Source organism: Staurois parvus, unplaced genomic scaffold, assembly GCF_062004578.1.
Source record: "Staurois parvus isolate SC_StPar_1 unplaced genomic scaffold, SC_StPar_1.0 ptg000018l, whole genome shotgun sequence".
In the NCBI taxonomy this organism is placed as follows: Eukaryota; Metazoa; Chordata; class Amphibia; order Anura; family Ranidae; genus Staurois; species Staurois parvus.
In genome coordinates, this window is record NW_028317814.1 from 22,430,422 (window position 1) to 22,456,793 (window position 26,372).

At 42.9% G+C, this 26,372-nt stretch overlaps 1 protein-coding gene across 2 annotated transcripts in view; it reads right to left on the reverse strand.

The window, feature by feature from the left end:
* NTN3 (netrin 3) overlaps nucleotides 1-24,382 on the reverse strand; it is a 184,920-nt gene extending 160,538 nt beyond the window's left edge. Inside the window, exon 1 of one of the 2 annotated variants that reach the window (XM_089683022.1) lies at nucleotides 23,891-24,382. The gene's annotated coding sequence lies outside the window, so the exon portion shown is untranslated. The remainder of the gene's footprint in view (nucleotides 1-23,890) is intronic. The other variant, XM_089683015.1, reaches the window with a different exon arrangement.
* Nucleotides 24,383-26,372: the final 1,990 nt, after the last annotated feature.

Here is a 26,372-nt window from a genome sequence, read left to right on the forward strand (position 1 = left end):
CTTAAAGTATTACTAAACCCACAACAGTAAAATCAGTCTGTATATGCAGTAAAGCATGCTTGTTAGACGCACTGTGGAACCTAAGGGGTTAATCCTCTGCATTGTGTCAAAAGGCTGCTTGATCAGAGGGTCAGGGGTCATGCAGCCTCATAGGACAGAGACTGAACTCACCCAAGCTCTACTGCTATAATCCTGATAGAATCTGGAGACCGGTGCTCAGGCTTGGAACGTTCACTTGTCACATGGTGATCTTCGAAAGGATACAGCTGGCTTCACGGATGCTTCTCAATGTAATTTCTTTATTTTTCACAACTTATTGGTACATGATCTTCTGATGCTGACGCGTGCCTTCCTCAAAGCAACGAAACGCATCAGTACCAATAAGTTGTGACCAATAAAGAAATGACATTGAGAAGCATCCCTGTATCCTACTGAAAGCAGCCTCAGAGGAGAATGAAAACTCCTACAAGATTAACCAGTGCTCAGCTGAACACTGATAGAAGTCACAAGACTGCTATATACTGCTGATGAGAAAAGGTATTTATCAGTTTATATTTACTAAAATAATTGCATTTGCATGTTCTGTGTACTGTGGGAGACCAGATATAGTGAATGCAGGGTCTGGGGAGATCAGATATAGTGAATGCAGGGTCTGGGGAGATCAGATATAGTGAATGCAGAGTCCTGGGAGACCAGAAATAGTGAATGCAGGGTCCGGGGAGACCAGATATAGTGAATGCAGGGTCTGGGGAGATCAGATATAGTGAATGCAGGGTCCGGGGAGACCAGATATAGTGAATGCAGGATCCTGGGAGACCAGATATAGTGAAAGCAGGGTCCAGGGAAACCAGATATAGTGAATGCATGGTCCGGGGAGACCAGATATAGTGAATGCAGAGTCCGGGGATACCAGATATAGTGAATGCAGGGTCCGGGGAGACCAGATATAGTGAATGCAGGGTCCTGGGAGACCAGAAATAGTGAATGCAGGGTCCTGGGAGACCACATATAGTGAATGCGGGGTGCGGGGTGACCAGATATAGTGAATGCAGGGTCCGGGGAGATCAGATATAGTGAATGCAGGGTCCGGGGAGATCAAATATAGTGAATGCAGGGTCCGAGGAGACCAGATATACTGAATGCAGGGTCCTGGGAGACCAGATATACTGAATGCAGGGTTCTAGGAGACCAGATATAGTGAGTGCAGGGTCCAGGGAGGCCGGATATAGTGAATGCAGGGTTCTGGGAGACCAGATATGGTGAATGCAGGGTTTTGGGAGACCAGATATAGTGAATGCAGGGTCTGGGGAGACCAGATATAGTGAGTGCAGGGTTCTGGGAGACCAGATATAGTGAATGCAGGGTCCGGGGAGAACAGATATAGTGAATGCAGGATCCTGGGAGACCAGATATAGTGAAAGCAGGGTCCAGGGAAACCAGATATAGTGAATGCATGGTCCGGGGAGACCAGATATAGTGAATGCAGAGTCCGGGGATACCAGATATAGTGAATGCAGGGTCCGGGGAGACCAGATATAGTGAATGCAGGGTCCTGGGAGACCACATATAGTGAATGCGGGGTGCGGGGTGACCAGATATAGTGAATGCAGGGTCCGGGGAGATCAGATATAGTGAATGCAGGGTCCGGGGAGATCAAATATAGTGAATGCAGGGTCCGGGGAGACCAGATATACTGAATGCAGGGTCCAGGGAGGCCGGATATAGTGAATGCAGGGTTCTGGGAGACCAGATATGGTGAATGCAGGGTTCTGGGAGACCAGATATAGTGAATGCAGGGTCTGGGGAGACCAGATATAGTGAGTGCAGGGTTCTGGGAGACCAGATATAGTGAATGCAGGGTCCGGGGAGAACAGACATAATGAATGCAGGGTTCGGGGAGATCAGATATAGTGAATGCAGGGTTCTGGAAGACCAGATATAGTGAATGCAGGGTCCAGGGAGATCAGATATAGTGAATGCAGGGTCCGGGGAGACCAGATATAGTGAATGCAGGGTCCGGGAAGACCAGATATAGTGTATGCAGGGTCCTGGGAGACCAGATATAGTGAATGCAGGGTCCGGGGAGACCAGATATAGTGAATGCAGGGTCCTGGGAGACCAGATATAGTGAATGCAGGGTCCGGGGAGACCAGATATAGTGAATGCAGGGTCCGGGGAGACCAGATATAGTGAATGCAGGGTCCGGGGAGACCAGATATAGTGAATGCACGGTCCGGGGAGATCAGATATAGTGAATGCAGGGTCCTGGGAGACCAGATATAGTGAATGCAGGGTCCGGGGAGACCAGATATAGTGTATGCAGGGTTCTGGGAGACCAGATATAGTGAATGCAGGGTCCGGGGAGACCAGATATAGTAAATGCAGTGTCCGGGGAAATCAGATATAGTGAATGCAGGATCCTGGGAGACCAGATATAAAGAATGCAGGGTCCAGAGAGATCAGATATAGTGAATGCAAGGTCCGGGGAGACCAGATATAGTGAATGCAGGGTCCGGGGAGACCGGATATAGTGAATGCAGGGTCCGGGGAGACCAGATATAGTGAATGCAAGGTCCTGGGAGACCAGATATAGTGAATGCAGGGTCCTGGGAGACCAGATATAGTGAATGCAGGATCCTGGGAAATCAGATATAGTGAATGCAGGATCCTGGGAGACCAGATATAATGAATGCAGGGTCCAGGGAGATCAGATATAGTGAATGCAGGATCAGGGGAGACCAGATATAGTGAATGCAGGGTTCGGGGAGACCAGATATAGTGAATGCAGGGTCCGTGGAGACCGGATATAGTGAATGCAGGGTCCGGGGAGACCAGATATAGTGAATGCAGGGTCTGGGGAGACCAGATATAGTGAATGCAGGGTCCTGGGAGACCAGATATAGTGAATGCAGGGTCCGGGGAGACCATATATAGTGAATGCAGGGTTCTGGGAGACCAGATATAGTGAATGCAGGGTTCCGAGGTTTAGTAACACTTTACCTAAAAAAAAAAAAGAAAGTTGCTGCTGCCATTTAGTACTGTGTTCAGCCCAATCCTGCCATAGAATTTGATAGGCTGCCAGCAGCGGGTCTGGATGCTGCACTTGTCCCTCCCAGGAGCACTAAAATGCCGGGAAGGTTGCCCTACAGCTGGACAGACAATGTGCAAGGGGCTCTATAATTTGCACCCTTGCCGTATAGAGTGGTGGTCTTGCCTTCATCCCCTCTCAGCACCAGTTAAACTAGCCATAAACTTGAGAAGCCGGTCACCTAAGATTTATGGCAGGGACAGTCCTGACCTCTTCCAACCCCAGAAGCCGGGTCAACATTTGCTTCTTGGGAGTCAGAGCCCCTAGGCCACTCTGCAAGATCCATTGCCACTCCTGCAGGTGCTTTTCATGACTACAACATTTAAACGAAGTACAGGCTCATGTTAAAGTCCTGAATACAATTTCCTTTGAAGAACAACTGAAACAATTGCTGTGTTTAAAAAAAAAATACTTGTTTTAGACCTGTGCAATTCATTTAGTTATGAATTGAAATTCAGACAACATTTTTGTTATTCAGAGATTTGGTTGTACCAGAATTTCCGAATCACAATAGTAACTCCCAAAAAATTATAACGAAACAAATGATTCGAATTAGAAAATTAATTTGAATTCGAAATGGAAACATATTGCAATAAATACAGTAAACTATAAAAGTGAAATGAGGTGGTTTCTACTAAGGCTGCTGAATAGAATAGCATAGAACAGAGTAGAATAAAACAGAATAGAATACAATACAATAGTATAGAATAAAAAAGAAAAGAAAAAATAGAACAGAAGAGGAAAAAATGGAAAAAAAACAGAATAGAATTGAATAGGATAAAAAAAATAAAGGAATAAAATAAAAGTGAAATAAAATGACGATTTCTACAAAGGCTGCTGAATAGAAAAGAATAGCATAGAACAGAGTAGAATAAAACAGCATAGAATAGAATACAATAGTATAGAATAAAAAAGAAAAGAATAGAAAAAATAGAAGAGAAGAGAAAAAACAGAATAGAGTAGAATAGAATGAAAAAAACTGAAAAGAATTCAATAGGGTTAAAAAAAAAAATAAAGGAATAAAATAAAAATGAAATAAGATGATGATTTCTACTAAGGCTGCTGAACAGAATAGCATAGAACAGAGTAGAATAAAACAGAATAGAATACAATAGTACAGAATAAAAAAGAAACAAATAGAAATAAATAGAATAGAAGAGAAGAGAAAAAAACAGAATAGAGTAAAATAGAATGGGAAAAAAGAGTGGAATTGAATAGGATAAAAAAAAATAAAGGAACAAAATGAAAGTGAAATAAGATGATGATTTCTACTAAGGCTGCTGAAAAGAATAGAATAGCATAGACCAAAGTAGAATAAAACAGAATAGAATACAATAGTATAGACTAAAAAGAAAATAATAGAAAAAAATAGAAAAGAAAAACCAGAATAGAGTAGAACTGAATGGAAAATGAAAAGAACTGAATAGGATAAAAAAGAATTAATAGAATAGAATAAAACAGAATAGAAAAGAAAACATAGAATAGGATTGAATAGGATACAAAATAAAGGAATGAAATAAAATGATGATTTCTACAAAGGCTGCTGAACAGAATAGCATAGAACAGAGTAGAATAAAACAGAATAGAATACAATAGTATAGAATAAAAAAGAAATAAATAGAATAGAAGAGAAGAGAAAAAAACAATAGAGTAAAATAGAATGGGAAAAAAGAGTGGAATTGAATAGGATAAAAAAAAATAAAGGAACAAAATGAAAGTGAAATAAGAAGATGATTTCTACTAAGGCTGCTGAAAAGAATAGAATAGCATAGAACAAAGTAGAATAAAACAGAATAGAATACAACAGTATAGACTAAAAAAGAAAAAAATAGAATAGAAAAGAAAAAAACAGAATAGAGTAGAACTGAATAAAAAATGAAAAGAACTGAATAGGATAAAAAATAATTAATAGAATAGAATAAAACAGAATAGAAAAGAAAACATAGAATATGATTGAAAAGAATGGAATAGAATAAAACAGAATAGAATAGAGAATATAATATAATAGTATAGAATAAAAAATAAAAGAATGGAATTGAAAAGAATTGAATAGATAAGATAAAAACAGAATAGAATGGAAAATAAAACAATAGAATAAAATAGAACAGAATAGAATAGATAATAAAGGACCAGAACAGAATAGAACACAATAGACTATAATAGAACAGAATATAACAGAATATATTAGCATAGAAAAGAATAGAATGGAAAATAAAGAATAGAATATAAAAGATTAGAATAGAAAATAAAAGAGCAGAATAGAATAGAAAATAAAATAATAGAATAGAAAACAAAATAAAAGAATAGAATAGGAAAAAAATAGCATAGAATAATAAGAATATAGCCATCTTTTGAAATTTGAATTTCAAATAGAATAGAATGAATATAGCCGTCTTCCAAAATTCGATTTTCTAAGCAATTCGAAAATAACAAATATATACGAAACAAATTAGCAGTTTCTACGCACATAAATTATGCCCATAATCGCCTCTCAGGATGCACCTTTGGAGCGTATATTTTTTTTGGCCTCATGCATACATGAAGTGATTACATAGGTGTGAATACCCATGTGATCCGATTCTAGTGCGGACAAAAAAAAGGGCCCTGCACGTTTTTGGTGCAGGTGCGGTGCGATCACACCGCACACAAATCGCATCTGATTCACACAGGAATGCGGTGCGTTTCCTGTGCAAATCACATGCGATATACCGCACCACATGTATGTGAATCCAGGCTCACAGCTCCGGACATCCCTGGGAAGAAGAGTCAGGCTCTGCATACACCGCCAAGCACAGCCCCTCTTGGATCCCACCTGCTCCCCATGCCGCGTGTGTTCCTTCTTCCAAGTAGCAGTGCTGCCCCCCCCTGAAAAATGCCGCCTTAGGCAAACGCCTTGTTTGCCTTGTGGTAAATACTCCTCTGCCCCCAGCAGTGGCATTTTCTCTGCCCGTGTGTATGAGGCCAAAACATTCTTTTTGAACATGCCTGTAAATGCCTATGTGTACATGGCCACCTAGGCCAGGGGCGAGTAACTGTGGCCCTCCAGCTGTTGGTGAACTACAAGTCCCATCATGCCTCTGCCTTTTATTGGTGTGAATGAGTTGCCGGTTCTTCACCTTATACTCTCATGCTGTTTAAGGTGCTAGGAAAGCACTTGTGAGCTTTGGAGCACCATTGGTCTACCTCTAAAGGAAATCAACCTAGGCATATATTTTCATTTGTGAACAAAATGATATTTAGCTCTGTATTCTCTAAAAGGAGCGGTACTGGGAGATGGGTAGGGGGTGGAACCAAGTGAAGGTGCTCGGAAGTGGGTAAGGGGTGGAACCAAGTAAAGGTGCTCGGAAGTGGGTAGGGGGTGGAACCAAGTGAAGACGCTTGGAGGAGGGTAGGGGGTGGAACCAAGTGAAGGTGCTCGGAAGTGGGTAGGGGGTGGAACCAAGTGAAGGTGCTCAGAGGTGGGTAGGGGGTGGAACCAAGTGAAGATGCTTGGAGGTGGGTAGAGGGTGGAACCAAGTGAAGGTGTTCGGTGGTGTGTAGGGGGTGGAACCAAGTGAAGGTGCTTGGAGGTGGGTAGGGGGTGGAAACAAGTGAAGGTGCTTGGAGGTGGGTAGGGGGTGGAACCAAGTGAAGATGCTCGGAGGTGGGTAGGGGGTGGAACCAAGTGAAGGTGCTCGGAAGTGGGTAGGGGGTGGAACCAAGTGAAGGTGCTCAGAGGGTGGTAGGGGTGGAACCAAGTGAAGGTGCTTGGAAGTGGGTAGGGGGTGGAACCAAGTGAAGGTGCTCGGAGTTGGGTAGGGGGTGGAACCAAGTGAAGATGCTCGGAGGTGGGTAGGGGGTGGAACCAAGTGAAGGTGCTCGGAAGTGGGTAGGGGGTGGAACCAAGTGAAGGTGCTCAGAGGTGGGTAGGGGTGGAACCAAGTGAAGGTGCTTGGAAGTGGGTAGAGGGTGGAACCAAGTGAAGGTGCTCGGAAGTGGGTAGGGGGTGGAACCAAGTGAAGATGCTTGGAGGAGGGTAGGGGGTGGAACCAAGTGAAGGTGCTCGGAAGTGGGTAGGGGGTGGAACCAAGTGAAGATGCTTGGAGGTGGGTAGAGGGTGGAACCAAGTGAAGGTGTTCGGTGGTGTGTAGGGGGTGGAACCAAGTGAAGGTGCTTGGAGGTGGGTAGGGGGTGGAAACAAGTGAAGGTGCTTGGAGGTGGGTAGGGGGTGGAACCAAGTGAAGATGCTCGGAGGTGGGTAGGGGGTGGAACCAAGTGAAGGTGCTCGGAAGTGGGTAGGGGGTGGAACCAAGTGAAGGTGCTCAGAGGGTGGTAGGGGTGGAACCAAGTGAAGGTGCTTAAAAGTGGGTAGGGGGTGGAACCAAGTGAAGGTGCTCGGAGTTGGGTAGGGGGTGGAACCAAGTGAAGATGCTCGGAGGTGGGTAGGGGGTGGAACCAAGTGAAGGTGCTCGGAAGTGGGTAGGGGGTGGAACCAAGTGAAGGTGCTCAGAGGTGGGTAGGGGTGGAACCAAGTGAAGGTGCTTGGAAGTGGGTAGAGGGTGGAACCAAGTGAAGGTGCTCGGAAGTGGGTAGGGGGTGGAACCAAGTGAAGATGCTCAGAGGTGGGTAGGGGTGGAACCAAGTGAAGATGCTCGGAGGTGGGTAGAGGGTGGAACCAAGTGAAGGTGTTTGGTGGTGTGTAGGGGGTGGAACCAAGTGAAGGTGCTTGGAGGTGGGTAGGGGGTGGAACCAAGTGAAGGTGCTTGGATGTGGGTAGGGGGTGGAACCAAGTGAAGGTGCTTGGAGGTGGGTAGGGGTGGAACCAAGTGAAGGTGCTCAGAGGTGGGTAGGGGGTGGAACCAAGTGAAGATGCTTGGAGGAGGGTAGGGGGTGGAACCAAGTGAAGGTGCTCGGAAGTGGGTAGGGGGTGGAACCAAGTGAAGATGCTCAGAGGTGGGTAGGGGTGGAACCAAGTGAAGATGCTCGGAGGTGGGTAGAGGGTGGAACCAAGTGAAGGTGTTTGGTGGTGTGTAGGGGGTGGAACCAAGTGAAGGTGCTTGGAGGTGGGTAGGGGGTGGAACCAAGTGAAGGTGCTTGGATGTGGGTAGGGGGTGGAACCAAGTGAAGGTGCTTGGAGGTGGGTAGGGGTGGAACCAAGTGAAGGTGCTCAGAGGTGGGTAGGGGGTGGAACCAAGTGAAGGTGCTCGGAGGTGGGTAGGGGGTGGAACCAAGTGAAGGTGCTTGGAGGAGGGTAGGGGTGGAACTAAGTGAAGGTGCTCGGAGGGGGGTAGGGGGTGAAACCAAGTGAAGGTGCTTGGAGGTGGGTAGGGGGTGGAACCAAGTGAAGATGCTCGAAGGTGGGTAGGGGGTGGAACCAAGTGAAGGTGCTTGGAGGTGGGTAGGGGGTGGAACCAAGTGAAGGTGCTCAGAGGTGGGTAGGGGTGGAACCAAGTGAAGGTGCTTGGAAGTGGGTAGGGGGTGGAACCAAGTGAAGGTGCTCGGAAGTGGGTAGGGGGTGGAACCAAGTGAAGATGCTTGGAGGAGGGTAGGGGGTGGAACCAAGTGAAGGTGCTCGGAAGTGGGTAGGGGGTGGAACCAAGTGAAGATGCTCAGAGGTGGGTAGGGGTGGAACCAAGGGAAGATGCTCGGAGGTGGGTAGAGGGTGGAACCAAGTGAAGGTGTTTGGTGGTCTGTAGGGGGTGGAACCAAGTGAAGGTGCTTGGAGGTGGGTAGAGGGTGGAACCAAGTGAAGGTGCTTGGATGTGGGTAGGGGGTGGAACCAAGTGAAGGTGCTTGGAGGTGGGTAGGGGTGGAACCAAGTGAAGGTGCTCAGAGGTGGGTAGGGGGTGGAACCAAGTGAAGGTGCTCGGAGGTGGGTAGGGAGTGGAACCAAGTGAAGGTGCTTGGAGGAGGGTAGGGGGTGGAACTAAGTGAAGGTGCTCGGAGAGGGGTAGGGGGTGAAACCAAGTGAAGGTGCTTAGAGGTGGGTAGGGGTGGAACCAAGTGAAGATGCTCAGAGGTGGGTAGGGGTGGAACCAAGTGAAAGTGTTTAGAGGTGGGTAGGGGGCAGAGACAAGAAGTGACTCGGGAAGGGGACAGGGGTGGACTGACCATTTGGAAACTCAGGCACTGCCCAAGGGCCCGGGGTCAGTAGGGGGCCCCATGAGATGCCCCTGGTACCATTTTCATAGGTTTTTTTTAGCTTGGGCAAGGACACAGGGGCCCCATAATCCCCTATTGCCCAGGGGCCCCATGAGTTGTCAGTCCGCCCCTGGAAGGGGAAGTTCCTGCACCTATTTTTTGAGGAAAAAAGCCCTAATCATATGTAGAAAAGTACAACAGGTTGGTTGTACCAAAAGTCGATTGATAGATGAACTTGGGTACAATCAGCCTGCCCATACATGGATGACAGGAGGAGAACAAAAGTAACACACACCAACCATGACAGCTAAGACTGCTCTACTATAACAGTAGTAAAAGTGGAACTTCAGGTTCTTACAAATGTCCAATTTTCATGGGTTCACTTTTAGCACAGATTAGAATATGAAACAAATTCTCACTGGTTGTTATTAGCAGTCAGTAATTTTTTTTCATTAGGTCCATCTATTTTCTCATTATATGGAAGTGTAGAGAGTGAACACAAGGAGAGATTGTAAAGCTTAACTCCAGGCACAAATACAAGATGAATGAATTCCACTCTGTGTTCATTCTATGTATCTATCCATTCAGTCATATCCAACCCTTGGTGATTGCATGGACTGTCACTTGTAAGTGACTTTTTCCATGAATTCTCTTAGCAATTATTTTACAGGGTAGGTTGCCAGATCTTTCCCCAACCCCTACCATGCAGGAGATCCCACATGGCCTGGGATGAAACTAGGACAATTTAGACAAGAGCCAATTAACCTACCAGCATGTATTTGGAGTGTGGGAAGAAACCAGAGTAACTGGAGGAAACCCAACTGAACATGCAAACTCCATGCAGGAGGCACCATGGTTGGGAATTGAACCCATGACCCAATTACTGCAAGGCAGCAGTACTAACCACTAAGCCACTCCTCGTGTTCATTAATCATCATTAAACTATTTTTTCAAATGAAAGTATCGCAATGTGACTTGGAATTAGCTTTCTGAAATCCACTGTTCAGCAGAACACAGACTGGGAGAGGGAGATGCTGCACTAGCAGTCAGTTGTTTTCCAGAACTAATAAGGGACATGTTGATAGGAAGAGAGAGCAGAGTGACAGATGGATGAGCTCATTCAGTCAGCTGTTTCTCCTTTCACTTTCCAATCACATGCTTGGAGAGGGACAAGACTTGTAAGCGTAACAAATGCAGTAGAGAAAAAACAGGTCTCCAGCTCTGCCAGACAGTGCCGTACTATATGGCAGGCCTGCATAAATCCCAGGACTGGATGGGTAGAAAACTGTATTAAAATCCAAACCTAAAATGTAATATATTGCAGCTTACCAATCATTAGATTTGTTGGAATGCAATATTTATGTATTTTTGCACAACAACTACATCAGTATAAGCATTCAGTAGAGATATATTCTTCAGCCAGTAGATGGCAGTGTTTATAAGTTTGTGGCTGATAAACTCTGTCTTTTCTCTATTAAAAAAAAATTCCCTGTTTCCTGTTTGCAGAGAAGCAGCAGATAAACACAGCTGGACTGGGCACTGTCTGTTCTGTTGGGCTATATACAGAATGTCTAACAAGATGCGATTGCTGTATTAGTTTTCTTTTTTTAGTCTTTTTTCCCTCTGTTTCCACCTGGTGATCTGTCCAGTTACACACCTCCTTTATTAGAGTGCTCCACTCTGGATGGAGGAGCACATGGACATCTTTGGACAGCAGCATTATCAGCCTTGGTGGCAGGGGAGCGTTAGATGCATGTCAAACAACAAAAAAGAAAAATTCCCAGCTCTAACTTGCCAACCAGCCTGCAAACAAACCGAAGTAACCTGTCTAAGAATATGCATTATAAACAGGGGTTTAGTTAGCACGTTACAGAGCCTCGTCACGGCACCCCAGTATTCTGTAGTTCATAACTCTCCAATTTTAAGAGCCCCCATAGTAGAGGCACATGCATTTAATTGATAGGCTAAGGGCAGATGGACCTGGGGGAGCCCACCCCTCCTTAACCACTTCCAGTCCGGACACTTTCACCCCCTTCCTGACCAGGGCAATTTTCAGCTTTCAGCGCTATCACACTTTGAATGACAATTGCGCAGTCATGCAATACTGTACCCATATGAATTTTTTACCATTTTTTTGAGACAGATAAAGCTTTATTCTGGTGGTATTTATTCTCCGCTGGGATTTTTATTTTTTTTGCTATGTAAAAGAAAACGTCCAAAAATTTTGAAAAAAGGTGTTTTTATTAATAAAATTTTGCAAATAAATAATATTTCATCATAAATCTTGGCCAAAATTTATTCCGTTATTTTTTTAGTAAAAAAAAAAAATCCAAATTAGTTTATAACCAAAAATTATAATTTTTAAACATTTTCTTTTACATTTTTATTTTATTTTTTTATATTATTATTTTTTATTTTTATTTTTTTACATACTGTCACCCTAGCAGTACAGTGTCACCATGGTGACACTGTACTACTTGTGGGGGGCGATGAAGATTTTTTTTTTTTTTTACACTGATTGCTTTTACACCCATATAGGATGTAAAAGCAATCATTTCTCTTTCTCTCTGTCTGCATTCTTGCAGTCATTGAGAAGTACTGAGTGAGCTGTGATTGGTCACAGCTTGTCACATGGTACAAGGCTGTTGTGAATAGCCTTGTTTCATGTGATCTCTGTGATCATTCACAGATTTCACACGTAGTAATCAATGATGTCACAAGTGACATCTTGCTTACTACTTTGTATGTGATCACTGATTGGCCAATCAGTGATCACATGATCGGGACCTTGTACAGAGGTCCCGTCCGACGATCGGTGTTTCACTGTGTCCGGAGGACACAGCGGGCACCAGATCGCGGTGCTGTGCGCTCCCAGGGAGCGCACACAGCTAGAAAAGGCGGGTGCCGTTTATGAACGGCAACCCGCCCCTGGAGTGCCACCGCCCTGCCGTTTATAAACAGCAGGCGGCAAGTGGTTAAAGGCACAGGAGTGCACTGGACACCCAACAGCTAAAGTGTCCTGTACGCCCCCATCGACCATTTTTTGTACTGTTGAATTGTTGGTGAGGGGGCGCACTGGGCACCTTAGCTGCCATTGTGCTACATGCTGGGTGTCCAGTGCACTCCTGTGCCTTTAAGGAGGGGTGGGTTCCTCGGTCCATCTGCCCTTAGTCTATCCATTAAACACATGTGCATCTACTATGGGGGCTCTTAAAATTGGAGAGTTAGGAACTACAGAGTACTGGGGTGCCGTGACGAAGCTTACGCATGTATTTGCAAATGATGTCAGATGCACTAGCAGATATAAATACACTAACTAATTGAAGCCAAACTCCAGCTAACACTTTATAAGCAGTCACAGATATATTTACTTTTGGGATTAAAGGTTTTAGATCAATAATAAAACCTGAACATTGTCAGCACGTCATCAGTGGTAAATGGTGTGTGTCAACCCTCTAACTCCTACATCTGCAGGACAACTCATTCTGTTGAAAATAATAGAAAAAACTTTCTGCGCTGCTATAGGTATAGATATGGGTGGCACAGTGGCTTAGTGGTTAGCACTTTTTCCTTGCAGTAATTGGGACATGGGTTCAATTCCTGACCATGGTGCCTCCTGCATGGAGTTTGCATGTTCTCTCTGTGTTTGTGTGGGTTTCCTCCCACACTCCAAAGACATGCTGGTAGGTTAATTGGCTCTTGTCTAAAATTGTCCTAGGTTTATCCCAGGCCATGTGGGATCTCCTGCATGGTAGGGGTTGGGGAAAGACCTGGCAACCTACCCTGTAAAATAATTGCTAAGAGAATTCATGGAAAAAGTCACTTATGAGTGACGGTCCATACAATCGCCAAGGGTTGGATACAACTGAATAGATAGATAGGTATAGGTAGGACTATTGAAAAAAAGCTGCAAACACCTAGACCTAGACACCACTAGCACAAGAAAACAAATAAAATGATGTTGTGCTACTATCAATAGTTCTGAGGACACAACAATTTGAAGAGTGGGGAGACAGAAAAAAACCCCCAAAACAGAGGTGATCAGTATAAAGGCCTGAATCCAGACCTAATATGAACTGTGACAAAGACAACGTGAGTAATAATCAGAAAGAGAACGTAAAGAATACATTTTTCTGTATCCCAACTCTTCGAATTATTGCGTCCTTAGTACTATTGATATTAGCGCAACACCGTTTGTTTTCGTTCTGTTGAAAAACAACAGACTTACTGGCCGGATCATCAGGTTACAATAAAGGAAAGAAAGCTTAGAAAAAGAAAACTGATGCAGTCACCAAGTGTAAGAATTGGTAAGCTGCTTTTGGGTTTTATACAGCTTTAACTGCAATTGAGAAAGATCAGCTCTCCTGCCCTGCCAGGCAGGGCTGTGCTGTGTGGCGGTGCTGTGTAAATCTAAGGACTGGATGGATAGAAGTACAGTGTCTTTAGCTGTTTGAGTCCAGCTTTAAGTACTTTAGTTTGCATATCTTTTGGGACATAGCGTGGGGCCCCTTGTGTATACAGACGATTTTAGCATCTTGTATGTCAGTAAGCTGTGATGTGAATGATGTGGTGCCTCTATATCAGTGATAGAACTATGTATTGGCTGCGTCCTACAATGATGTTTTAGCTGTCTGCTGAGACTAGCTACAGAAAACTGCAGGTTCTATAGTCGGGCTGAATATTTAACTCTATATTCTGAATCTTTTTACTTGGGAAGTACAAAGCTCAGTGCTGTGCCATTATTCACTGCAGTATAAACTGCCGATTAGGAATCCTGCTGGGCGTATCAGTGGTGCAGTCTATGTGAGCTCACTTTACAATGATAGCCTCTCTATTGAAGTCCAACTGAAATAACATTTCCTCCTGTGATAAAACCATTAATAAACACATTGGCCTCCCAGGTATTACAAACATGAGGTTGACTCCACCGCATGCATATAGGATTGGCCTGCCAGTCACATCCACCCGGCTGCTCGTCCTGGACATGTGTGCCTTTTCAAGGATGTCAGATGCCAGTTTAATGCTTGCTTTGTATGGGCTTTAAAGCGCAACTTCACCTTAAATGGCAAGTTCCGCTTTTGGGTATCCCCCACCCCCAACATTAATGGCAGTTTATTTCTTTGAAGGGGGGGCAGGTACCTAGTTTTGGCAGGTACCCATTCCCACTCCTTTGTTCTCCCCCACTCTCCGTCCACAACCTCATCACAGGTCCCAGGAGACTGCGGGACCAGGGGCGGACTGACCATTTGGAAGCTTGGGCACTTCCCAAGGGCCGGGGGTCCCCATGAAATGCCCCTGGTACCCTTTTCATAGGCTTTTTTGAATTTGGGCAAGGACACAGGGGCCCCATGATCCCATATTGCCCGGGGGCCCCATGAGTTGTCAGTCCGCCCCTGTGCGGGACCATTCACAAAGCGCAGCATGACTTGCGCGTGCACATTGAGAAACTGTCTCTGAAGCCACAGAGTCACAGTGGGCTTCCCACAGTAAGTATGCCGGTGCCAGGGACCCAAAGACCAGCAAAGAACTGGCCGGGGGTGAGGACAGCGTTACATCCCTAAACAAGTAAGTGTCCCTTTATTAGAAGTCAGCGGTTGAAATATTTGCAGCTGTTGACTTTCATTTCTTTTTCTAAAGACTGAAGATCCTCTTTAACCGCTTCCTGACTGACCTATATTTATTTATTTCAGGTACTTATATAGCGCCGTCAATTTACGCAGCACTTTACATATATATTATACATTCACATTGGTCCCTAACCCTCAAGGGGCGTACAATCTAAAGTCCCTAATGCACATTCATTCCTACATACACATACTAGGGGCAATTTAGACAGGATCCAATTAACCTACCAGCATGTCTTTGGAGTGTGGGAGGAAACTGGAGTACCTGGAGGAAACCCATGCAGTCACAGGGAGAACATGCAAACTCCAGGCAGATGGTGCTGGGATTCAAACCAACAACCCTAGTACTGCCAGGCAGAAGTGCTAACCATTTAGCCACTGTGCTGCCCTATAGCAGGACTACTGCTACAGGGTGGCAGTGCTGCGCAAAATCACGTATATATACGTGATTTTGTATTTCCGTGCAGAGGACGCGCGTGCACCCCTGTGCACCATACCATTCCCCTGCTGCCCAGGCTCCCCTGTGTGCCCCCACCCCCGCAGTGCTGTTGGCTACCCACCTCTCCTTTCCACTGGCAGCTGCAAGCACACAATAGGATCCTTCAGGATGGAGGGTGGGGGAAGTGTCCAGTAAATATGTTACCCTTCCTTTCCTGAATGTACACAATGACTGATCGGTACCGATCAGTCACTGTGTTCAATCATAACTGAAGCATAGTAAACTGTGTTTTTTGTTGTTTTTTTTTTTTTTGGGGGGGGGGGGCGGTGTCTGGTTGGCTGTATGGGGCCCCGTGGTTTCTAATAGCAGCCCTGCCACAGCACCATCTAAAACCCTACCATTATGGCCAAATCCTAGACTGCTTTGAAGGGCATAGCTCCAGCTTCCTGTATTCTGTTGCTGGTCACTGGGGAAGCTTACAATGGTGATGGACCTGTAGGAAGGGGGTGGGAGCTTAGCTAATCAGAACGGCTCAGGATTCAGGATAAACTTTACACCTGAGAGCAGTTTTATGTTTTTTTCAGTGACAGAGTTATTTTAACCACTTCCCGTCCGGCCCATGTAGATAAATGGCCGGACAGGAGCGCTGCCGATGCGGGTGGATGTTTCTAAATGTCCCCCGCATCCATTGCCTGTGCCGACTGTTTCCTCTGGACGCAGAACACCGATCGCTGTGCAGGACCTCTGTGTGAGGTCCCGATTCATGTCATCACTGATTGGCCAATCAATGATCACATGAACAGTAGTAAACAAGATGTCACTTCTGACATCATTGCTTACTACGTGTGAAATCTGTGAATGATCACAGAGGTCACATGGTACAGGACTATTCACAACAGCCTTGTACCATGTGATAAGCTGTGACCAATCACAGCTCTCACAGTATTTCTCAATGGCTACAGGAATGCAGCCAGAGAGAAAGAGAAATTATTGCTTTTACAGCCTTTATGGGTGTAAAAGCAATCAGTGTAAAAAAAGAAAGAAAAGTCTTTATCACCCCCCACAAGTAGTACAGTGTTACTATGGTGTCACTGTACTGCTAGGGTGGCAGTATGTTAAAAAAAACCATAAATAATAATATAAAAAAAAATAAAATTAAAATGTAAAAAAAGTTTTGAAAAATTATAATTTTTGGTTATAAACTAATTTGAGGGGTTTTTTTTACTGAAAGATAGATGAATACATTTTGGACAAGATTTATGAAGAAATATTATTTATTTGCAAAATTTTATAAGAAAAACACTTTTTTTTTAAATTTATATAGCAAAAAAATAAAACTCCCAGTGGTGAATAAATACCACCAAAATAAATTTTTTATCTCTCTCAAAAAAATGCTAAAAAATTAATATGGGTACAGTGTTGCATGACCGCGCAATTGTCATTCAAAGTGTGATAGCACTGAAAACTGGCCTGGGCAGGAAGGGGGTGAAAGTGTCTAGACTTGAAGTGGTTAAAGTAAATGTGTTATAAACTTGGACATTTCAGACCCAGGCTGGCCATAGATGGATCTAAAATAAATGGATTTCTCCATCCACACAAGCACGGTGGATGGAGAAATCTCCCCTGCTGTGGTAGTGCATTCTGACAACGGGAACTGCTCTGATGTCAGCATACACTCATCAGTGCTGAAGCCGATTGTCTCATTTTAAGTGAAACATTTCCAGCATCCCTTTCATTAAAAGTCTATCGTTAGATCCACTTCTATTGAACAGGGATAGCCATAGACAGGGGCGGACTGACAAGTCATGGGGCCCCCGGGCAATAGGGGATCATGGGGCCCCTGTGTCCTTGCCCAAACTTAAAAAAGCCTATGAAAAAGGTACCAGGGGCATCTCATGGGGCCCCCTACTGACCCTGGGCCCTCGGGCAGTGCCTGAGTTTCCAAATGGTCAGTCTGCCCCTGGCCATAGATGGATGGAAATCTGGCTGGTCCATGCTGAACTCACTGAATTTCGATCCATCTTTGGCCAGCTTAAGAATATGATAATAAAAATGCATTAACACAGTTAGGCTGGCCATACATTATACAATTATCTGGAGGTTTTTGGTTTAGATTTAACAAAAACCATATAATAGGAGGACAAACCAAAACAACACTTTCAGTTGTATCCAATTAGGCAGGCCCTTGCACTACACAGTTGAAGGTAAATCTAAAGGAAATTGGGCAGAAAATTGGAAGATAATTGTATAATATATGGCCAGCCTAAGTTTCAGTCATGGCTACATGTCAGAACCATTTTCCCCAACCCAGCTATCTATGAAGCCCCCCTCTAGGTTTATAAGGCTGTTCATTTGGAGGGAATAAAAGGTAGAAATGTAAAGGGGCTAACGCCAGCTTTAATAGGAATAGTCAAGTATACCATTTTATGCCATGTCTTTGTATGTACTTAAAATCTGGAATTTTGGTACTCACTGCTACCTCTGCTTACATACTGAATTTTGTATAATATTCTCAGTCTGAATGACTGGTTTACTTTAACAGGCAGGTTACATATTGTTCTTTGTAGGAAATAAATCCAGTTGGCCATACAGTTTGCAAATTTCATCCAATTCCTGTGGATGAATTTGCTCTGTGGGTGGCCAGCCCTGCTTCGTTCGACAAAGGTCAGTTGAACACTTCAGTCTAATCCAGAGGCAGACTGACAACTCATGGGCCCCCCGGGCAATAGGGGATCATGGGGCCCCCTGTGTCCTTACCCAAACTCAAAAAAGCCTATGAAAAAGGTACCAGGGGCATCTCATGGGGCCCCCAAATGGTCAGTCCTCCCCTGGTCTAATCAGATGCAGCCATTGTCCGGGTATTTCAACAGCTGGCAGGAGATTCAGTTAACCATACTGTAAAGTGTGGATGGAAGAATTTTTTTTTATTTCTTTTTTTGCAGGCTGAATGGAAAAACATGTATGGTCTGCTTATGTAGCCCTGCAGTTTTCTATTACGAAATTGTTTAAATACTAGTCTGAGCCCCCTGAATGTTTGCATTTACAATGGGAGTGTTAATGTCATTAAGTATTGTATGACAGTCTAAAGCCCTGTACACACAATCAGAAATTCGTATGAAAAATGCGATCGTACAATAATCTGATCGTTAGTACACAGCAATCATCCAAAATTACTCAAATGGACAAGCACGAAAATTTTTGACGAACGATACCAAGATTATGCGATTTTCATTTAACCAGTACAGTTTTCAGCCGAAAATACAATACAAATACAATATATCACTTCCGGATTTTTATTCTGATTTACGTGAATTTTCGTAACTTTAGTAACCTCTTCAAATTCGCTATGAGACTAGCATACAAAAAAAATATTGCCCAATATTCTCAATGTGTATATGGGGATGAAAGGGCTCCTGGTTCAGGTGTGGAAGTCTTGAATGAGGTTGCAGTTTCTCAAAAGGGGAATACTTAAAATGGAGACATGATGGGTTTTTTTTAAAACTGAGCTCCAGGCAGATACAAAAAGTATAATTAATACAGCTCAGTATTCACAAATACATCATTAAATATGTTTTTAATGAAAGCAGTGTAAATACTTGAAGTTGACTTAGTATCAGCCTCTTGCAGTCTCTGTACAGAAGATCTCAGACTTGGAGAGAGAGAAGCAGCACAAGGAGCCAATCAGTTGTGCTGTAATGCTCATGTGCTAACAAGGAACATGCTGATAGGAAGGAGGATACATCAGAGTGGGACAGGGATGAGCTCATCGGTGTGCTGCTTCTTCTTTAACTGTCCAATCAAAGACTGGTGGAGGGACAAGACCTATAAGTGTAACCTAACAACATCAGAGAACATTCTGATCTTCTGCCCTGCCAGACCAGAGCTGTGCTGTGTGTCAGAGCTGTTTAATCTGGATGGACAGAAATAAAAATTCCACTGGCATGTAGAACTGGTTCTCTATATGTATTTCTGTGTATCTAACTGTTTGCCTTAAAGTCCCTATCAGCCTTACGTATTTCATATATTGAATCCAGGGACCTGATTCTTATAAAATGGCTCAAAATGTCAAACAAGGTTAGCTTATTTCTGCTTATTAATTGGGTTTATGTTATATAAACGTCTACATTACTGTGATTTCGCATTGCAAAAATGTTTTGTCTCCCCACCTTCGAAACAATAGAGAAAACCTACCAAAAAAAGAAAAAAATAAGTGTATGCAGTCCTGACCCCAAAAGACCTTCAAAGTAGAACATTTAGCCTTGATGTTTCCTTTCAGAAATAAAATACATTAAAATCCAAAAAAATCCCATTCAAATTTCAGAATTTATCTGAATTATCTACTAGAAAGTATATTCAGAAGACTAAGCACTGGAACAGCAGCTGGGGCACAGCTCCCTCTATTGGAGAAACTATGCTCTACAGTCCGATTGGGGATGACAAAGTAACGTTCACCTTTTACTCTGTCCAGCTCAAATCCCCAATCGCTGGCCGGATTTAGGAACGATATAGTAATGCTCACCCTTGGGTCTTCCCAGATTAAATACCCAATCATATTCTGGAGAAACATTCTAAATTAAATTGTAAATGATTCTAATTTCTTTCACCTAATTTAGTATTTGAAGTGCATGCAGGCTGCAGGGAAAATTTAGTAAATCAGCCCCTTTGTTTTGAGCAGATTAACCCTCAGTTTAGTATATGTTTCCCCAATCTATGCTGAAGTACAAATCACAGCATCCTCCATGCATTCTACAAAGTCGTATAACACCTGGGGGATTAAAGTTTCCCAATGGCGGATATAAATATGGAATTCCATTTTTTAGGTCTCAGGCAGCTTCAAGTTTTACATTTTAAAAGAGTAATTGTGAAATGCTCTTTACATATGAGGTGCTACAAGTAAGAGAGTACAAGTATTTCCATTTTCCGCAGGTGATATTTACTATGTGACCGTATTTCACATTTAGTGAATTAGTAAGTAAATAGAATGGGCTGCTATAGGAAAACTAGAGCTAGTCTGATCACTCTTGATCAATTCCTACTGTAATTTATCCAGTTACAAAATCAAAAGCACAAATCGTATTTGCTACTGCTGTCAGCTGTAATTTTTGTTCATCAACCTTATTGGTCCTTATTTCTAAAACTGATACAATTCCCTTCATTACTCAACTACCATCAGATTTGATCCTATGATGGCAATTCACAGTTGGCATCATAAAAATTTGAATATGAAGATTATGATTGGGCTGCACACAATATTTCTTATTTGAGACTTCACAGAGTTGGGTCTAATGAGGCCGATTTGTTTTATTTGGTATGATTTAGAAAAGGTTGGTGTCATTTTTTAAAAATAGTTTTCAAGCTTGAAAAAAGAGAACAGTCTATAGAGCACACCTATTCTAAAATATTAAAGTCTTATTGAATTGTTGATTATATGATTACAATTTGGATTTTACATAGCTACATTGCAGCTCTTTTCATAGATAAAGGGCTTAAGGTGGCCTGATCTTTGCAAACAATGTTCCCTGTTTTGGTGAGGGCCAGGCTTCCCTAAGAGATTATGAGACATTTTCAAGCTTACTGGAAAATCTGTATACCAGCCAGGGTTCCTCCAGGGTTCCTCTAAGGGTTCCTTATGCTATTTCTGACTGACCTCACATCTGATGGTGGTGCCTACAAAATTCCGGGTCAAACACCACTTGGCAGAGCCAGTGGCATGACGCCTATGATCTTTTTAGCTGTCCGTAAGCGGAGCATTCTTTCCACTGACCATCAATGTAAGGGACATTCTTCCCATTGGCCACCAATATAAGGGACCTTCTTCCTAATGACCCCCAATTAATTAGTTTTAGCTGGTGTTCCCCGAGATTTGAAAATTATTTCAAGGGTTTCTCTGGGATAAAAAGGTTTAAAAAGGCAGCTGTGTATATGGGTGTTGGTTGATGCCTTTTCTGGGTAAAAAGGAGAATCAATATTTCACTGGTAGTGGAGCATTCAAAACGCAGAGCATTCTTCCCACTGACCACCAATGTAAGGGACATTCTTCCCATTGGCCACCAATATAAGGGACCTTCTTCCTAATGACCCCCAATTAATTAGTTTTAGCTGCTGTTCCCCAAGATTTGAAAATTATTTCAAGGGTTTCTCTGGGATAAAAAGGTTTAGAAAGGCAGCTGTGTATATGGGTGTTGGTTGATGCCTTTTCTGGGTAAAAAGGAAAATCAATAATTCACTGATAGGTAAAGACCAAAGTGATACAATGGAATATACCTATTGGCTGAGCAGGTAAGAAAATTGCAGCAAGTTCCAAAGCGCAGTGATGTATTTCAAGGACAAACAGATCTCTGGTTGCCCATTATTCAGGGACTGTCATTGGTCACCTTACACTACATGGATGCCTTTAATTCCAAGTCAGAGCGATTTAACCACTTGCTGGCAATTGCTTGGCTGTTCTGTCTATGAGGCGTTTGCCAACAAGTGGTTAAAGCACTTAGCATCATGAGGCTGAAACCACCCATGCATTGTAGCCCATACTATTGAGCAATAGTGTTCACCATCTGTGAAATTACAAGGCAACCCTGTAGACATACATCCAATTTCCAAGAGATGGCTGTATGTATGTTTTTCATGCCGAGATAAGCGGTTCCACACTCGGACATGCAACTGCCAATATAGTCCTAAATGTATGGTATTTAAGATCTTTTTACCTAATTAAATGAAGCTAAGTACTTGGTGATTGTAAAATATTTGATTTTATGTATAATCTAAAATTTACACATAGTCACATATGAAGGATACATATTCCAGAGATTTAGATTGTCAGCTTTGTTAACAAGTAACAATTGCTTTGAAGCGTGAAATGAAACTGGTCAATGAGATACTTGGACAATGCAAACCAGTGGTAGAGCAGTGAATTACTAAGTGTAAAACAAATGCATATTTAAGTCAAGTAGCATATAAATGTAGACTACAATGGTCAATTTTCAGATCTAAAAATATCTAATTTGTACAATTTGCCATCATTATGGAATGTGGATGGTGTGTGTATAGTATCTTGTAGGGTGTCCTATAACTGGAATAAGTTAAAAAAGAAAAAAAAACATAGATAGGTGTTCAGAAATACTAACAGCGCCTATATAATAAAACAATGGAGGCAGCATAATGTTGCAAAGCCAAAATAAATTCTTAAAATGTAGCTACTCATACTGTTGGGCCTTTCCAAACGGAAACACGCTAATGGGGCATTTTGGTATTGTATGTATTAAGAAAGTGGTTATGTGTTCAGATAATTATTGTAACAGTCATGGTTTATGCAATACTTTCATTATATTAATTCTGCCCTTAAGCCACCACCATCGTGCAAAACTTACTTCTTCAAATATGAATATGAAATTCAAGGAAACGATTTAGGACAATTTGTGATTTACTGCTATACCAGCTAGTCTTACGCTGAACATGTAGGCCGCCCAAGATAAAAGATTTCATAAACATCATTCTGCCTTGTCATTATATGTATATATATATATATATATATATATATATATATATAATGGCTTTTTCCACCACATCTGGCTGCTAAGAGGAACTTATTTTAATAAAAAATGTTCACTGTAGTGTGTTAGAAATAGCCGTTATTGCTCAAATTTCCATTTAAGGGGTTTTCCAGTATAACCCCTATTAACAGCAGACTGGTTGTGTTAAATAGGTGCTGCAATGGTTTGACTTGATTACCAGTTCCCAAGCCCGAATCTCTTAACAGGTAAAACCACAAGTGCTTAACACAATAAATCCTTTACAACTCATTTCTGTCAGCCTATTCCTTTATGCTGATGAATAGGCTTTTTTTTTTTTTTTTTTTAAACCCTTTATTGTAAATCATCCCTTTAACTTCCAAGCTGAGCAGATTAGTAAGAATTCGAATGTTCCTTTGCAAGGATTCAAATGATCCTTGCCTTGTTTTATTCAGGTGTTGGGTTTTTCATTCTACAATCCCGAAACTGGCAATAATCGAATGAACATATGTGGGTTTCAGGCACAGAGAAATATACGGGGTGTATTAACCCATGACAACCAATCAGAATTCAGCTTTCACCCATCTGACTATAGATTACTATGTTTTGCATGCCGACATTGCTATCCGCACTGTTTTATTGAAATTTAAAGGTGGTTAAAAAGGTTACATTAAGATAACTAATACAGGACAATACCGATGCATGGCTTTAGCAAATTGATCATAATTTCAAATAACACGTATCAATAAAATTTATACATATTTCTGTTTATATTGGCTGGACATTGCTGTTTTCGGAAAACGCATCAGTACATGGCATGGCATTAAGACCCCATCTCTAGACACCTTTTACTGCATGGCTGGAAAAAATAGACAATGTTCCAAGTTTGTCTCAGAATAAATTAAATTTCGTTATGGAAAATTTTTACTAAAAAAAAAAAAAAATTAGGTTGAGCGAGTCCTGCAAACAATTTTCTTTTACAAAGAAGTTCTGCAAATTATTTTTAATAGAGAATCAGGAATTCATCAGGACAAGTCAACCCCCCGGTGTCTACTACTTTCTCTTTCCAGGCATGGATGACAAGTGTGCGGGAATGATATAGAAAAGCACTTACTTAAAAGTGAAGACGGTGGCTATCCTCTGGAAATCAAAGCCTCTGCTTCCAACGTGGGGGCTAGTAGCCGCACATCGCGGTCCTTGGCTTTTCCACTGGGAGATGCAACGTTTTTCAACTAAAGTCCCCAAAAAATCCTCCTAGGTTTTCATCAGCTGAAATTCTCCCGGCAAGGTTGCAGGCTTGACAGGGTAAAGAGGAGAGAGTAGAGGGGGATAGAAGGTGCAGAGAACAAAGTAGAAGTAAAATAAGAGAAAAGGAAGAAAATATATAAAGAAAAATTGGCTAAAATCAAGGTGGTTGGCCAGTTGTAGGAATTCCTTGTAGGGGATGAGAGGTTCAGACCAGTAGATGCTGGGTTGTGCAGAGCAGCCTAAGATGTGCTACATAGCACTGTGCTTCCTCTCACTACCACTTCAAGGCAATACACTTTGCTTTGCCTATTCCTCCCCCTCCCACTACTAAGTATCACTCCTTCCGAGGCTCTCCGGTGTGAAAGGAGGGGGTCCCAGCAAGTGTGTGTGTGTGTGCGTGCGTGTGTCAGACACTGCTGATGAAGAGAATAACCATTTCAAATGTTTTTACTAACCCCTCTGCTGTTGTATGCGTCTCACCTCCCAGACTGACATCCTTTTTCTGTGGTTTTGGCATTTTGCTATTCCAGGTACAATTAATGGAGCAGTCATTTTTTTTAACTGGTAGCATTTTCTTTTTTTTTTCTTCTTCTTTTTTACATGTTTATTTCAGGTACTTATATAGCACCATCAATTTACGCAGAACTTTACATATATATTGTACATTCACATCAGTCCCTAACCCTCAAGGGGCGTACAATCTAAGGTCCCTAACTCACATTCATACATACACATACTGGGGACAATTTAGACAGGAGCCAATTAACCTACCAGCATGTCTTTGGAGTATTTTTACAGTTTTTAAAAATGTTTAGCCTACATCTATCATTTATATGCTCTGTTCCTTTCTTTTTGGTACAATTAAATTAGATTTAAAACCCTAAACCGAGTTATATGCAGTATTCCAAAACAGTGTGGTTGACTTAATGATGGGAACAGGGGCGGACTGACAACTCATGGGGCCCCCGGGCAATTGGGGATCATGGGGCCCGTGTCCTTGCCCAAACTCAAAAAAGCCTATGAAAAAGGTACCAGGGGCATCTCATGGGGCCCCCTACTGACCCCGGGCCCTCGGGCAGTGCCCGAGTTTCCAAATGGTCAGTCCGCCCCTGGATGGGAAATAGGCTGTCCAGTTTGCAAGGGAATTTTCCCTTAGCTCAGTGAATACGGTGAAAATTTATTGATTTATTTCAGGTACTTATATAGCGCCGTCAATTTACGCAGAACTTTACGTATTTATTGTACATTCACATCAGTCCCTAACCCTCAAGGGGTGTACAATCTAAAGTCCCTAACTCACATTCATACATACACATACTAGGGACAATTTTGACAGGAGCCAGGGGCAGATTGACAACTCATGGGGCTCCTGTGTCCTTGCCCAAACAAGCCTATGGAAAGGGTACCAGGGGCATCTCATGGGGCCCCCTACTGACCCCAGGCCCTCAGGCAGTGTCCAAGTTTCCAAATGGTCAGTCCACCCCTGACAGGAGCCAGTTAACCTACCAGCATGTCTTTGGAGTGTGGGAGGAAACCAGAGTTCCTGGTGAAAACCCATGCAGTCACAGGGAGAACATTCAAACTCCAGGCAGGTGGTGCCAGGGTTGGGATTCGAACCAGTGACCCTAGTACTGCCAGGCGAATGTGCTAACCGTTTAGCCACTGTGCTGCCCATGACAAAAATCCGTTTTGAAAAGGATACCCAGTCGTGTGCAAGGAAATTAAAAAAACAGGGCTTTTATTTTGCATGTGATTGGAAGATGGAAGTCAGCAGAGCTTCATCTCATTCACTAGACCAGGCTTTCTCAACCAGGGTGCCCAGGCACCCTGGGGTGCATTGAAGTTTCTTCAGGGGTGCCTTGGCAAAATGTCTAAAAATTGCCCAAACATGTATACAAGCCAACAGATGGAACAAGCCTGCCTTTTAGTTACACAAAGCCACAGGTTTTCATTGTGCACCATTACGACCTTCTAGCCGCCAGCGTCCTGGCAACCAAAGACATCATCCATTGATAAGGAGGATGTCAGTTGCCTGCACAGCATCCTTGGTTGACCCTCCCCTGCCCCTCTCCATCAGTGCTGAGGTCACATTAGCTCAGTGATTGAGAAAAACTGAGGGAGAAGAGAAACAATGGAATACTAGTCAGTACCAGTATGCAAAAGTGTATTTGCTTTGGAAGAATAAATCCCCTCTGATGTTGGGCGTCCTACATGTGTGGATGTTGCAGCATTATAGAAAACTATTAGAATAGTTTTTCACATTTTAGAATGGAGTGCCCTTTTAAAATTATGGACAGTCTGGAGGCACCCCATTTTAGAATGGGGTGCTTCAAGACTGTCCATAATTT